The following is a 15,527-nucleotide window of genomic DNA, read 5'->3' as shown; positions in this document are numbered from 1 at the left end:
GACGAGTGACGACAGCATCCCACTTCCCATGCAAGATGTGCAAAGTGACAGACCTCAGCTGGTGTGTACAGAGGCACTCGACGATCACTGTGAGACCACTGGTGACTCCGGTGACACCACGATACTTCCACCCTCATTCGCTTGAACCTCTCCACAAGTCAATGCACTCCTGCATGTTCCGACTCCAGACGTGCAGCTTCAAGAAATCTCAGCTGACTCCAGTGAACCTGCTAAGGCTGCTAACCCATATATAAAGGACACCACACACATGATCTGCCTCTTTCCAGTGGAGACAGTCAGTGAGAACAGATACAGGGTTGATTCAATATCACTCCCACCACGTGGATTGCAGCAACTGGTTAGTCAGTCTGGGTAGCTATAGTAGGAGTAGCAGTAGTGTCGAACCCAAGTAATAGAAGTGTAAATAGTTTAATAAACGTGTTGAAGTTATCTCCACGTCTGAACCTTCCTTTGTCAAGTGCACCACAAGGAAGCCGCTTATGTTACACCTACAACATAACAAACCAGACTTCATTTCAAACCATCACCATAATCTTCGATTCCTTCTCCCTCATTTGTTTATCCAGCTTCTTAAATACATATGTTACTCAACTCAACTACTCCTTGTAGTAGTGAGTTCCGCTTTCTCACCCCCCTCTGGGTAAAGAAATTTCTTCTTATTAAATTTATTAGTGACTGTCTTGTATTCATGACTCCAAGGGCAGGATTCTCCGGCCGTGTCCGCACGGCAACTGGACATTCCCGCTTGTGGTCAATGGACCTTTAAATGGCCCACCTCCCGCCCGTGGCGATCTTGCAGCGGGTGTGGCCAAAGAATCCAGCCCCAGATTTGGCCTCTCCCCACAAGCAGTAATATCTGAACCATTTCTACCCGATTGAACCACTAAAGGCATCTATTAAATCAGGCCTGAACCTTTTCTTTCGAGAAAAACAATCCCTTGTCTATTCAGTCTTTCCTCCTAACCCCTCAGTTCTGGTAGCAGACTTGCAAATATCTTTTTTACACTTTCAACAGTGTTATTAATGTTTACAGATTGCATTTTTCTGGTTGCAAGCACTGATGTGAACACTGGTTTGACACATTGGAGTGGAAACTGCAGTCTGGAATGTGCTCCGTTGTATCTTTTCTTTCTTTTTTAAAATTTTAGTACCCAATTAATTTTTCCAATTAAGGGGCAATTTAGCGTGGCCAATCCACCTACCCTGCACATCTTTGGGTTGTGGGGGCGAAACCCACGCAAACACGGGGAGAATGTGCAAACTCCACACGGACAGTGACCCAGAGCTCGGATCGAACCTGGTACCTCGGTGCCGTGAGGCTGCAGTGCTAACCACTGCACCACCGTGCTGCCCCGTCGTATCTTTTCTAACCTCCAGCACTGCAGTCCTCCGAGGTCACTCTGCTCCTCCAATTCTGGCTTGAAGCTCCTGAATTCCCTCCCTCAACCACTCCATCTCCCTACCTCTCTCGCCTCCTTTAAAACACTCTTTAAAATGCATCTCTTTTACAAAGCTTTGAGCCGCCTGCCCTAATATCACCTTCCATGGCAAATTTTGTTTAATGCTACTGTGAAGCACCTTGAGAAATTTCGCTATGAAATTTCAGGTGTTAAGTAAATGCAGGCTGCGGTTCTTGATCCGTACTGGAGGGGACCACTCAGCCCCTCGACTCTGCTCCGCCATTCAACCATTCACGGCGGATCCCGTCTACCCCTGACAACTTTCCACCCCCTTGTTAAACGAGAATCTATCTAGCTCTGCCATTAAAACATTCAAAGACTCTGGGCGTGGTTCTCCCAGCCCCGAGCCGGGCCGGAGAATCGGGGCAACCACGGCGCCCCGACGCCGGCGCGCGATTCTCTGAGGAGTGGAGAATCAGCGCCGTTTGGCACGGCGCCGGTTGCGGGCCGCTGTAGGAGGCTGGGCCGCGATTCTCCGGCCCGGATGGGCCGGGCGGCCGTGCGGAAACAACAGAGTCCCGCCGGCACTGTCCACACCTGGTTGCTGCCGGCGGGAACTCTACGCGAAGGGTCGGGGTCGGCCTGTGGGGTGTGGGGCTCCGTCCCCGGGGGGGGGGGGGGGGGTGCGCTCAGATGGGGTCTGCCCCGCGATCGGGGCTCACCGATCGGCGGGCCGGCATCTTTCCCCCCCCCTCCGGGCCTACTTTGTTGCGCGTCCGCCCCTAGAACCCCCACGCATGTTGCGTCGGGGCTGGTGCGTTCCGTAAAGCTGCCGCACATGCGCGGGTTGGCGCCGCCCCCAGTGCGCGCCAGGAAGTGAGGCTGGAGCGGTGTGAACCGCTCCAGCGCCGTGCTGGCGGGGGCCAGAATCGCGAGTGCCCGCGCCCGTTTCGCGCCGTCATGAAATGCGATGGCGTTCACGACGGCGCGGACTCTCTGTCCCGTGATCAGAGAATCGCGCTGTGTCCTGTCTGGTGATTGGCTGCGCTGTGTTGTGTGCTTACTGGTCATCCTGTGTGTCAATCACTGCCTGTCTGCATCTCATTATATACATGAGTGGATATTATGACACCCGCCATTGTCGATGGGGTTTACCGTTGAATGCACCCCTTGCTGCTGGGAAACCCTGAGGCAGGGGTGGGGGGGGGGGGGGGGGGGGGGGGGTGGTGGGTGCCCTCAGCGGCAGCGGACGGCCTTGCTGGCGAGAACGGCCGGAAAGACCCGGTCAAGGTTTTATGCTGTAACGAAATGCAATGGGAAGAGATCAATTTCATGGAATAAAGTCGAACTGGTCGTCTAAAGAAATCGTGCACTGCAATTACCGTGGAGATTGCATCTTGCTACCTGCGGTGCATTTATATTTAGCAAGACAATTACAATTGACTTTAAATACAAAAATAGCACAGTGGTAATAATTTTTACAAGTATTTAAGGGCATTTTTGGAATTGGGAGCTTGTCCAGGGAGATTATCATAAATCTGCACAAATTCTAATGTTGCTTTCTTTGGCAAGAGCGAGGGAGAGAGAGCTGCAATTGGCTTGAGGATCAGGAAATGCGAGTGTAATCCATTCAGTTACTGAAAGGCCTCTTTTTACTAAACCACTCAGTAAGGAATGGCTGACATCTTGCACCTGATTGGGAGAGTATAATGTAAGCAGTTTGGGGACGTTCTAGCTTTGTTCATATGTAGTCTTTCTTCACAGAGTTGTTTTATGTTGGGACTTTGGCAGGCTGGCTGCATCAGTACAGGTGTGAAGAATAGAACGAGCCGGTGAGTTTAAGACTGAGCTGCTGAGTATATCTGTCCAATGTTGCACCCTTAACCATAGTGACATACTTCATCCCATTAAAAATCAGCACAAGAACACAAGCATTAGGAGCAGGAGTAGGCCATTCGGCCCCTCTGGTCTCCTGCACCATTCAATAAAGTCATGGCTGATCTGATTCTGACTTCGATGTCACGTTCCTGCCTGCTCCCCATCGCCTTTGACACCCTTGTTGATCAAAAATCTATCCATTAACTCAGCCTTGCATACATTCAATGACCCAGCCTGCACTGCATTCCGGGTAAGAGAATTCCAAAGACTAAAGACTTTCTGAGAGAACATGTTTCTCCTCATCTCAGTCTTTAATGGACGACCCCTAAACTGCATCCAGTAAATGAATCATGCTATTGTTATCACAGGTGTATCTCGGGTGCGACCTATCAGCCGCATTGCGGCATGGCCAGTAGATGCCGGGAGATCCCTCTTCCGGCATCTACACGCCTCGTCACGCCCCGCGAGAGCTAACGTGATCTCGCGAGACGCCGTGACCTGAATCTTTTCCATTGTGGACCGGATCAGTATTTTTGAAAATCGGCATATTAAAGCGAGACAGCCAAGTCTCCCCTGCACTCCCCGGTCTATCCAAGATGTTGGGATCGAAGAACTCGGGATCGGAGAACTCGGGCGAGCGCCGTTCAGTGCCGGCCCTCACTAAAGGGTAGATGGAACGGCACCTGTGGGGGTCTCCCAGGGGATTGGAGGCCTCCAGGTGCTTGCCCTTTGGGCAAGGTGGCACCCTGGCACTGCTGGCGCCACCCTTGGCAGCTGAAACTGTCAGCCTGGCACTGCCACCTGGGTGCCAGGCTGGCAGTGCCAAGGTGCCAGGCTGATGGCATTTTCCCCATGCTGGGGAACAGGCCTGAGGTGCATTGCGTCCGTGAGGTAGGGCACAGGAGGGCCCTGAGGTCCCCCTTATAGATAAATGCGAGCTTTGGGGGGGTTTAGGGGTCATGTTGGGGAGGGGGGGGTGAGATCAGGACGCCTCGACTGCATTCCCCGCTGAGGCCCCGAATTGAAACAAAGTCCCGATAGATACCAAGGTGTTTCTCACGCTGTGAGCACCGGGAAACACGCGACTAAACGCACTCATCGTGGGACATGTTCCAATTTGGTTAGATCGCCGCGCCCTCTGTCTTTTAGTTGGAGCCTGCATTGCATATCCGTGTTCATTTGATCATTTTCGATGGGAGAACACTTGATGTGCAGAATAATGTTTTTCTATTGTTGAAGATGAACATCGATGGGTTTGACTTATTATCCATGTAGCTGATGGTGGGAGGTAGACTGCCCACCCATCATTATTCCTCCGAAACTGACAGCAGCTTCAGGAGTCTGCACACGTACAGTTAAACTCAGAAATACAAAGTTCCTGTCACTGACTGCGCTTTTCCGGGGAGTGTGCTCTTGAAGTGCCGCCAGTCTGTAATCAATGGGCAGTTATTGAATAGGGGAGAAATTACACCCCCACACAATCAGTTTTGCTGTGAAAACTCTTAACAATTATGCCTCTTGTTTAATGAGGTGTAACTGGGATTTTACAAAGTCCGTTATTACAGTTGACCAGCCTTTCTGACCCTGTCACTATCAACATCCCAGGGGTTACCATTGACCAGAAACTGAACTGGACTCGCTGTATAAATACAGTGGCTACAAGAGCAGGTCAGAGAATTCTGCGCGGGTAAGTCACTTCCTGACTCCCTAAACCCTGTCCACCATCAGCCGAGGGTCAGTGCAGACTTTTTTTTTAAGAAAACATTTTATTGAAGCATTTGTAATTTTCACAATTTAACATGTTGACATTTCTAAAACAACCGCGCGGGTCGATGCACAAAATACCTCCTAAAATAACAACAAACAATAAACCACGTCCCCCACTTCTCCCACCCTGTCCCCAATTACCCGGATACTAAGTTCCCTGTCCTTATTTAACATTACCCTGCTTCCTGTTTTCACCCCCCCGCCCCAACTTTTCCCTTTTCCGCCCTTACTGCTGACGTTCAGCTTTTGTTAAAGAAATCGATGACCGGCTGCCAACTCTGGGCGAATCCCTGTATTGATCCCCTCAGAGCGAACTTGATTTTCTCCAGACTGAGAAACTCTACCATATCGCTGACCCACACTCCTGACTTCGGGGGCTCCGAGTCCCTCCATCTCAGCAAGATCCATCTCCGGGCCACCAGGGAGGAGAAGGCCAGGATATCGGCCTCCCCCCCCCTTTGCCCCCGTGTCCTTCGACACCCCAAATATCCAAATATTGCCAATTCTGGACTCGGAGTTACCCTACCTTCCCGGACTTCTGACATAACACCCGCAAATCCCTGCCAGAATTCCCTCAGTTTCAGACATGCCTAAAACATATGAACATGGTTGGCCGGGCTACCACCACATCGGGTCAGTGCAGACTTGATAGGCCAAATGGCCTCCTTCTGCACTGTAGGGATTCCATTATTCCCTGATCTACAAGGCACAAGTCAGGAGTGTGATGGAATACTCTCCACTTGCCTGGATGAGAGCAGCTTCAACAACACTCAAGAAGATACCATTCAGGACAAAGCAGCCTGCTTGATTGGCACGCCTGCCACAAATATTCACTCCCTCCACCACCGATGCACAGTGACAGCCGTGTGTACCATCTACTACAAGATGCACTGCAGAAACACATGTAAGTTCCTGAGGCAGCAGTTTCAATTTCTTTCACTGCTCTCTAACTTCCAGACAGGGGTCTCTCTTCCGGGGGGTGGGGGTCTGTGCATGGGGGAGTGTCTGTGGGGGGTTCCTTTAGTTAGAGGTCCCTGTAGGGGGGTTCCCCTATTAAGGAGGTCACTCCCTAGTTAGGGAGTCCCTGGGGGTCTCTTTCTTAAGGGTGGTATCTGGGGGGTCCCACATTTTAGGGGGTCTCCATGCAGGAGGGGGTTGGTTGTAGGGGGTATCTGGTAGGGGAGGGGTGGGCAGTCTGTGCAATGCTGGGGGGGGGGAGAGGGTGACCCTCGGATGGACTTTGGGGGATACACCCTTAAGGAGTTGGCCCACCGCGAGGTCCACCACGTCAGGCTCACGCTTGGTGAGACCTGTTGTAAATCCCGCCCACATGACTCCCGGGCCAATGGACAGGAGAATCATGCAGGGCCGGAGAATAGGGTGCCCGGCCCGCTAAGTTAGTATCCTCCCACTGGTGCACGGGCACGAACTGCGGTCCCACCGCCAGCGGGGGAGGGGGGGGGGGTAGGTGGGAGCAGTTTGGTACCCAGCACAAACCTCGATTTCAGCCGGACGCCCAATCACGATCCCAGGGCCAAGGGGTGGAGAATTTTGCCCACTGTTGAGATGAAAGGGGAAATCCATGCCCTCAAGATTGCTAATCCTTTGTGGGGAATATTCTTCCTGTCAGCAGGGAGTGCTTTTATCCTATTAACTGCTGCGGGATAGCGGTCACATTTAACAGCAGTGATCACATACTGGGTCCTATGTTATGTTCAAGTCACTTCCTGCATGTTGTAATTCTTGAACAAAATTCCCAATCATTTGATCTTTGCTAATATCAGATCGCTCCAGATTTTTCATCCTTTAGGAGAGATGAAGAACCCAAGGCCCCTTTCAACCAGGAATCAGGGATCCTACTGGGATCTTAATTATTGTTCTTCCCTTAACAAATGTTACCAAAGTAACAGAGTAATTCCTCATTTATACTGCTGCCTGTGGCTTTTAAATATGGAGAACAGCTGTAATTTTTGATACATCTCTTAACGGTGATTTCAAAAATTTTGGTTTACATCTCTCCAATAGACTGACTCTTTTACAAGTCTTCTCCTTCCAAATACCAGCTTCTTCCTACCTACTCTGTCCTCAAACCCCCATGATTTTGAATACGTCCATCAAATGTCACCTTAATCTTTCTGTCTCCAATAAGGACAACTCAGCTTCTCCAATCCATCCTTGTTACTGAAGTTTCTCACCTCTGGAACCATTTTCCTGAATCCTTTCTGCGCCCTCCCTCACGCCTTCACTTCATATCCTTCGGGAAATGCGGTGCCCATAATTTGACACACGACTCCAGTGGAGTCAGAGCTCGGGTATTATAAAGGTTCAGAAACGTCCTTGCTTTGGGACTCCATGTCCCAGTTCTAAAGCCCAGCATTTCATATGCTCTTATTAACTGGGCTCTCAACTTGCCCTGTCATTTGCATTGATTTATGCAAGTGTACACATCAGGGGCGGGATTCCCTAATCCCGCGACAGAGTGTCCACACCGTTGCAAACGCCGTTGTGTTTTACGACGGCTTGAACGGGCCAGCAAAAGGGGCCAGCACGGCACTGGAGTGGTTCACGCCTCTCCAGCTGCTGATCCCGGTGCGAACTGGGCACTGCAGGATCCACGCATGCGCAGTGGCACCGGCGCCAACGCGTACATGCGTAGTGCCTTCCTTCAACGCGCCGGCCCCGACGCAACATGGCGCAGGACTACAGGGGCCGGCGCGGAAGAAACGAGGACTCCAGCCAGAAAGGCTGGCCCGCCGATTGGTGGGCTCCGATCGTGGGCCAGGCCACATCGGAGACCCCCCTTCCCGCCCACAAGCCACCCCCCGATCCTTCCATTCCGAGGTCGCGCCAGCTGAGAGCAGGTGTGGCCGGCGCCGGCGGGGCTCGCCCTTTTCACGACGGCCGCTGGGCCCATCCCGGGCCGAGAATCTGCGGGCCGGCCGCGTAGGGCGGCCCCCGACCAGCGCCGCGCCAACCACGGCGGCGCCAATGGCGCAGATTCTTAACTCTGCGGAGAATCGCGTGCCGGCGTCAGGGCGGCATGGCGTGATTCGCGGCAGTCGCGAGGATTCTCCAGCCCGGCCCCAGGCTGAGAGAATCCCGCCCCAGTGGCGCGATTCTCCGCCCCCCCACCGGGTCGGAAAATCGCCGGGGGCTGGCCTCAATCCCGCCCCCGCCGTGTCGCAAATTCTCCACCACCGGAGATTCGGCGGGGGTGGGAATCGCGCCCCGCCGGTCGGCAGGAATCCCCCGGCGATTCTCCGGTCCGCGATGGGCCGAGGTCCCGCCGCTGTCAACCCACGCCAGCCGGCGTGGATTGAACCACCTTTGGGACGGCGGGGGACGGCGGCGCTGGCGGGCTCCGGGGTCCTGGGGGTGGCACGGGGCGATCTGGCCCTGGGGGGTGCCCCCACGGTGGCCTGGCCCGCGATCGGGGCCCACCGATCCGCGGGCGGGTCTGTGCCTTGGGGGCACTCTTTTACTTCCGCCTTCGCCATGGTCTCCACCATGGCGGAGGCGGAAGAGACCCCCTCCACTGCACATGCACGGGGATGCCGTGAGCGGCCGCTGACGCTCCCGCGCATGCGCCGCCCGGCAAAGTCAGTTTCGTGCCAGCTGGCAGGGCACCAAAGGCTTTTCCCGCCAGCTGGCGGGGCGTAAATCAGTCCGGCGCGGGCCTGGCCCCTCAAGGTGAGGGTTCGGCCGCTCAAGATGCGGAGACTTCTGCACCTTTGGGGTGGCGCGATGCCGGACTAATTTGCGCTGTTTTTGGCGGACATCGCGCCGATATCGGAGAATCCCGCCCCAGGTTCCTCTGCTCCTCCTTTTGAATATGGGGCGGGATTCTCCGCGGACACCCCCCGGGGCCAGATCGCCCCGCGCCCCCCCCAGGACCCCGGAGTCCGCCCGCGCCACCTTGTCCCGCCGGTAAGAGAGGTGGTTTATTCCACGCCGGCGGGACAGGCATTCCAGCAGCGGGACTTCGGTCCATCACGGGCCGGAGAATCGGCGGGGGGGGGGAGGGGTGGCTGGCCACCCGGCGCGGCGCGATTCCCGCCCCCGCCGAATATCCGGTGCCGGAGAATTTGGCAACCGGCGGGGGCGGGATTCACGCCAGCCCCCGCCGATTCTCCGACCCAGCCGGGGGGGGGGGGGTCGGAGAATCCCGCCCCACGTTCTTTACATTGTCTCTCCTTTTTCTTCTCACCAAAATCACTAAACTGCATCTGCCGCTTGTCCACCCATTCCACCAAGCTAAGTCCTCTTCAAGTTCATTGATAGCCTTGATCATCATTATGATTTATGAATGGTACATCAGCCAATCGGAAAACAAAGGTTCTTCCATCCAATTGAATGATTGTTGACTTTCTACCAAACGCCCTCTGATTTTCCCACGTCTAACATTTTAACAACTAAACAAAAATGTTGAATTTTTTTTAATGCTCCAACCATTTGTTCTCCTCCCGGGTTTTCAGTCCCAGAAGAATTTTGGAGATTAACTTTCAATCCCCGGAGGTCCCAGGACCATCCTGGAGTGTTGTCAACCCCAGCAGTGTGGTCCCACACTCAGTGCAGACCCCAGCAGAATTGCTCCTTTAAGTGCACAACATGACTAGGTTTTTTCGCGAGGGGTTTGTAAGGGAGCCAAGAGCAAGGTACACACATTCCGTAACATACTTGGAGCCGTTTGAAAAGCAGAGAGCAGCCTGAAATTGAACATCGGCTTCAATAAAACAGGCTGCATCTGTGTATTTGCTCCCAACCGTTGACCTCATTGCTGAGCCCTAAAGACTTGTTTCCACAGCTTTGCTGAGTGGAAAAGGTCTCCCTGTGATGACGCCTGTGACACAGAATGACAATTCATCCTTCTGAGCAGCATTTCAAAGTAAGTCTTTTATTCTGTTATCCCTCTCCCTCTCGCTCTCCCTCTCTCTCTCGGCTCTTCAGTTTTCCGGAGTTTGCAAGCCGGCTGTGGGCCTGATGGAACGTTATCAGGAATGTGGAGCAGGAAAAGGAATTCCACTCTTGCTCCAGGCTGACGCTGGTGCCTTCAGTCAGTCGAGGGGGCACGAAAAGAAGGAGCCGCTTGTTGTGAATCGCAAGAGTTTGTTCGAAAGGTCAAATGTCAACGTGTAACAAATCCGTACGGAGGCGAGGTCAGGCAGCGAGATCCGCTGGGTGGTTCGGTGATGAGAATGTATTGAGAGCTGCAAAGCGCAGCGACAGCTGGAAGTCTTCAGGAGACATGCATGCTGCTGTGTGACCAGTGCCACAAATTGTGCAAATTTAAGTGAAGCTTCCGACAACCAATTCTGGAAATGTTTCAAATGCGGCCAGTGCTATCCTCTGTCAGAAGCTCTGCTTACTGATTAAACGGCATAACGGGTAAATTAGTAATAATAAGATGAACCTTTATGGGAGCACAGGAGTTTCTAATGCTTATGCTCTCTGAACTCCTCACAGGTACACTTGAAGTTAGTATAGTGGTGCAGTTGTAGGGTCTGTGTTCAGCAAGCCACTGGCTTGCCTCAGAATCCCTCCCAATGCCAGCATTTCTTCGGAATTAAAGGATCACTTGTTCTTATATTAGCTCCTTTATCTCTCCGAAACGTCCCAAACTAGTCCGCACACAATTAATTGGGGCAGCGCTGCTGCCTCACAGCTCCAGGGACCCGGGTTCAATTCCAGCCTCGGGTGACTGTGCGGAGTTTGCACGTTCTCCCCGTGTGTGCATGGGTTTCCTCGGGTGCTCCGGTTTCCTCCCACAGTGCAAAGATGTGCAGGTTACGTGGATTGGCCAGGCCAGGGTAAATTGCCCATTAATGTCCAAAAGGTTAGGTGGGGTTACTGGGTCATGGGGATAGGGTGGCGGCGCGGGCTTAAGTAGGGTGCTCTTTCCAAGGGCCGATGCAGACTCGATGGGCCGAATGGCCTCCTTCTGCACTGCAGGGATTCCATGATTCTATGAATTATTTTAAAATAGAAATGTAACAACGAGTTAGCCCATTCAGCCCTGTAAGCCTGTTCCACTGGATAGGGTGGATAACCAAAGGATGTTTCCTCTCGTCAGGGTGACTAAAACTAGGAGACATTGGTATAAAATTAAGAGGTCTCGCTTTTAAGACAGAGATGACGAGGACATTCTTTTTCCAAAGGTGGTTGATGTGTGGCACTCTCTTCCCCAGAAGCCGTGCCTTTGAGTTTATTCAGGGTTAGATTTTTGTTGAGCAAGAGAGTGGAGTGTTATTGGGGGTCAGATAGGAAGGTGGAGCAGCTACGACCACGGCTAGATCAGCCGTGATCTCATTGAATGGTGGAGCAGGCTCGATGGACCAAATGGCCTACTCCGGCTGCCTGCCCATTATTCAATCTGATCTTGGCTCACCTGTATCTCCACCTATCCAGCTTGGTTCTGTGAACCTTATTTGACCTGTAGGCTGTTGAGCCTGACAAATGGGTTTGGACAGTTTCAGTCCATCTCCTGGTGGCACAAGGGGCTACAACTCGAATGCGCCTTTCCAAAAAAAAAAATTACATGTATTCCAACGTATTTTAGGAAGATTGACATTACAGGAACAATAAACAGACACAAACAGTCTAACAGTAATGTTTCCAATTTCTGTTACTGTCCTCATTTCACCTTTTACTTCAGGGCATACAGCAAATAAACAAAGCTTAAACACAACAAATTTCACTTCTCACTTCACCTGCTATAGCACGAGGATACGGTAGAAAAGGAAGGGTTGAAATGTTGCCATTAAAAGCCATCCGTAATCTTTCTTGAATTGATGAACCAAACCATGTTCCACTCCTGCAGAAATTGACGTATTGGAAAATACGGATAACTTATTTGACTATTGATGATAGCACAGCGGTTAGCACTGTTGCTTCTCAGAGCCGGGGACCCAGGTTCGAATCCCGGCTTGGGTCACTGTCTGTGTGGAGTCTGCACGTTCTCCTCCGTGTCTGCATGGGTTTCCTCCGGGTGCTCCGGTTTCCTCCCACAAGTCCGGAAAGACGTGCTTGTTAGGTAAATTTGACATTCCAGATTCTCCCGCAATGTACCTGAACAGGCGCTGGAGTGTGGCGACTATGAGATTTTCACAGTAACGTCATTGCAGTGTTAATGTAAGCCTACTTGTGACACTCATAAAGATTATTATTATTTTGATCCTTGAATTTTGACAGACTTCACAAAAAAAGAAGGAAGTCTTGCATTTATATCAGCACCTTTCACAACCACAGGATATCCCAAAGCGTTTTGCCGCTAATTAGATGCTTTTGAATTTTGGAGTGTAGCCACCGTTGTGCTGTAAGAAACGTGGCAGCCAGTTTTCGCACAGCAAGATCCCACAGGCAGCAATGTGGCAATGATCAGATAATCTGCTCTTTTGATGTCGATTGAGGCCAGGCCAGGCCACCAGGAGTAACTCCTCTGCAATGTCTCCAGAATAGTGCCTTGAGATATTTCACATTCACCTGAGAGGGCAGACAGGGCCTTGGTTTAACAAGTCTTCTGAGAGACAGAGTGCAGCAATCTCTCAGTACAGTGCGGGAGTGTTAGCTTAGACTTTTGTGCATAAATGCTCGAGTGGGACTTAAACTCACAACCTTCTGACTCAAAGCTGAGAGCATTATCAACGGATGGTTGACACTTTGGGGCATTTTCTAAGGCAAAAATGACTCTATAACTGGTCCTTCATGTAGAATTATTCTTGCTCCCTAAGTACTTGGCTGGAAAATGCAGCCGATACGAACAGGAAACTAGAGAGTCTGGGAGTATCTTATTTTAAGATCCGTCAATGTTGAAATCAATGCCAGTGACGGTAGCTAAGGAAAAGCCTAACGCAAGCTGAAGTATTTGAAGTGATACTGAACAGCATGACAAGTGTTCAGCAAACAGAATAGACGCAAATAAATTATTTCATTGTCAAAGGAGATTAAAATTTAAGAATACAATAAATTGGAAAATAAATGAATAAAAAGGGAATTATTAAAATAAAGATAGTGAATTTTAATTAGGGTCTCAGAGTTAGGAAAACATATAGGGATGGAACAGTAGCACTTAGGGGTGATACGGTAGCACAGTGGTTAGCACTGTTGCTTCACAGTGCCAGGCTCCCAGGTTCGATTCCGGGCTTGGGTCACTGTCTGTGCAGAGTCTGCACGTTCTCCTCGTGTCTGCGTGGGTTTCCTCCGGGTGCTCCGGTTTCCTCCCACAAGTCCCGTAAAGATGTGCTGTTAGGTCATTTGGACATTCTGAATTCTCCCTCTGTGTACCTGAACAGGCGCCGGAGTGTGGCGATGAAGGGATTTTCACAGTAAGTTCTTTGCGGTGTTAATGTAAGCCTCTTTGTGACAATAGCAAAGATTATTATTATGTCTGTCTGAGGGAGCATCTTAGTTCAGCATCTTATCTGAAAGATCAATTCAGAGTGTGAGCTATCCTGGCATAAATCAGGTGGCCTTTTGGTGACGAATGTGGTTACAATTTATGGATTTTAAATTTTCACGTCGTGTGGTTCTGGGAGCCAGCCCTCCTTGGCTGAGGGTCTTCGACCTGACCTCAGTGATACCTTCAAAGTGTTCTTTTCAAGTGGGGCTGGTTTAGTATAGTGGGCTAAATAGCTGGCTTGTAATGCAGAACAAGGCAGCAGCGTGGGTTCAATTCCTGTACTGGCCTCCCCGAACAGGCGCCAGAATGTGGCATTTCACAGTAACTTAATTGAAGCCTACTTGTGGCATTAAGCGATTATTATTATATTATTATTAAGTGCTTTCTCCAGAATGTGAAATTCCTTTCACTAATCCTTACCCCTCTTTCCCTGAACTACAACCCCGACAGTGTTTGCTGCTAGCACGTTAGAAGCTGGTGGGGGGGACGGGTTCCTGAGGAGGCAGCGTTTCACGATAGCAGCTTTTAACCGTCTCAACAAACACTTTCAGAGGCTGCCACGGTTTAAGACATTAAAGTAAAAACTGTTGCCTCCTTCCCTGCCCCTTTTCTGTGACATTATTTTTTTAAAGTTAGGGAATATTGGAAGGAATGGTTATTGCACAGTCAGTCCCCAGTTATTTTATGACTGATGGATTTGATTCAGCATTCGGAACAAAGCAACAAAACTAATCAATCTGTAATGCTAGTTTCAGTGATTTAATCGTTCCTGTAATCTTATGTTTCCTCTGTTGACCAACCTCAAAATTGCTTTGCGTGACAGTTTTTACAGCTGACAGAGTCCCTTTAAGTAACCAGTTGTGATGGAGGTAGATAATGGGGCATTAAGCAGCCCCTAGAGATGGATAGCGGGACATTGAACAGCCGCAGGACAGATAACCGAGCATTAAGTGAGCCTTCCAGCTTAGTTATTGGGAAATTAAGTGACGCTGAAATCGTCTGATGGGACAGCTAAATCAAAAGTTTGGTTTTCGCAAGCAGATTGGGACATCTGTTAGCCTTAGGGTTGCCAAGCCTCCAGGATATCCCTGGTGTCTTCAGGAATCAAAGGTTAATCTCTGGGATACGTTTGCGAGCCAAACTCTGAAGGAAAACCAAAGCTCTTTTTTTAGAAAAAATGTTTTAAGGTTTTGTTCTCTTTTAAGACTTTTGTTTGTTCGATGTAAAAAATATTTGGGAATGTGTAAGCCAAGGCTGCTTAACTGACAGTCAAGAATGATACCCTCCAGTAATGCAGTTTGTTTGCTTTCCGATTGGTGGGGGAACATGGTAGCCTGTCAGGATGGACCAGTGACACGGATGTGACGAGTGGGTTGCGACAGGAGTTCAGATGATGGAACCTCCAGGAATAGGTCCCACCAGAGCTGGCAACCCTTCTTCACTCATGGTCTATGCAAACTCTCTGCGCAGAAATTCTAGCTATGGTAATCTGTAATGAGTTAAGAATAGAAATCATGACTTCCGGTGATGGCGGGCGGGAGGTAGCCACACATTGGAGGGCTCCCGTTCGGGAACGGCATTTTCACGGAGTCACGCCCGGTCCTAGGGCCAGCGATGGCAGTAAAAGTCGGGGGATAGCGCAAGGAGAAGAAGAATGTCGAAAATCACCAAGAAAATGGCCGGGAATAAAGCGGCTGAAAGTCCGTTGGAGAGGGGAAAGGTCACCACGGGGTCATCAAAGAAAATGGAGGCTGGAGCACCAGGGGAGGCCGCAGTGCTTACGGCTGAAGAACTAGCTAAGGTGATGGCTGCGGAATTCCAAAAACAGTTGGCGCAGATTGAGGAATGTATGGAGATGGTGAAGAAGGAGATGAGGGAGGCTTTGAGTGCGCTGATGGAGGAGGCGGTTTCCCCGGTGAAGACGGCGGTGGCGAGCGGAGTGGCGGAGGTGCGAGAGCAAGGGGAGGCGCTGAAGGAAGTGGAGGAGACGGTATTGCAGCACGGTGATCAACTTGCCTCGATGGGGAAGGAGATGCGGAATGTGATGGACACGAACAAGAATCTGC

General features: G+C 51.0%; 1 protein-coding gene across 7 annotated transcripts in view; it reads left to right on the top strand.

The window, feature by feature from the left end:
• The window catches only part of bmpr1ba (bone morphogenetic protein receptor, type IBa), a 631,073-nt gene that overhangs the window by 409,311 nt on the left and 206,235 nt on the right, over positions 1–15,527 (top strand). Inside the window, exon 1 of one of the 7 annotated variants that reach the window (XM_072495307.1) lies at positions 9,749–9,951. The exons of the other annotated variants lie outside the window; for them this stretch is intronic. The gene's annotated coding sequence lies outside the window, so the exon portion shown is untranslated. Of the gene's footprint in view, positions 1–9,748; positions 9,952–15,527 lie in introns of those variants that run through there. 7 annotated transcript variants of the gene reach the window in all.

The sequence above is a fragment of the Scyliorhinus torazame genome, chromosome 3 (genome assembly GCF_047496885.1).
Source record: "Scyliorhinus torazame isolate Kashiwa2021f chromosome 3, sScyTor2.1, whole genome shotgun sequence".
NCBI lineage: Eukaryota > Metazoa > Chordata > Chondrichthyes > Carcharhiniformes > Scyliorhinidae > Scyliorhinus > Scyliorhinus torazame.
The sequence above is the reverse complement of the archived record's forward strand: the minus strand, read 5'-3'. Positions and strand labels throughout refer to the sequence as shown.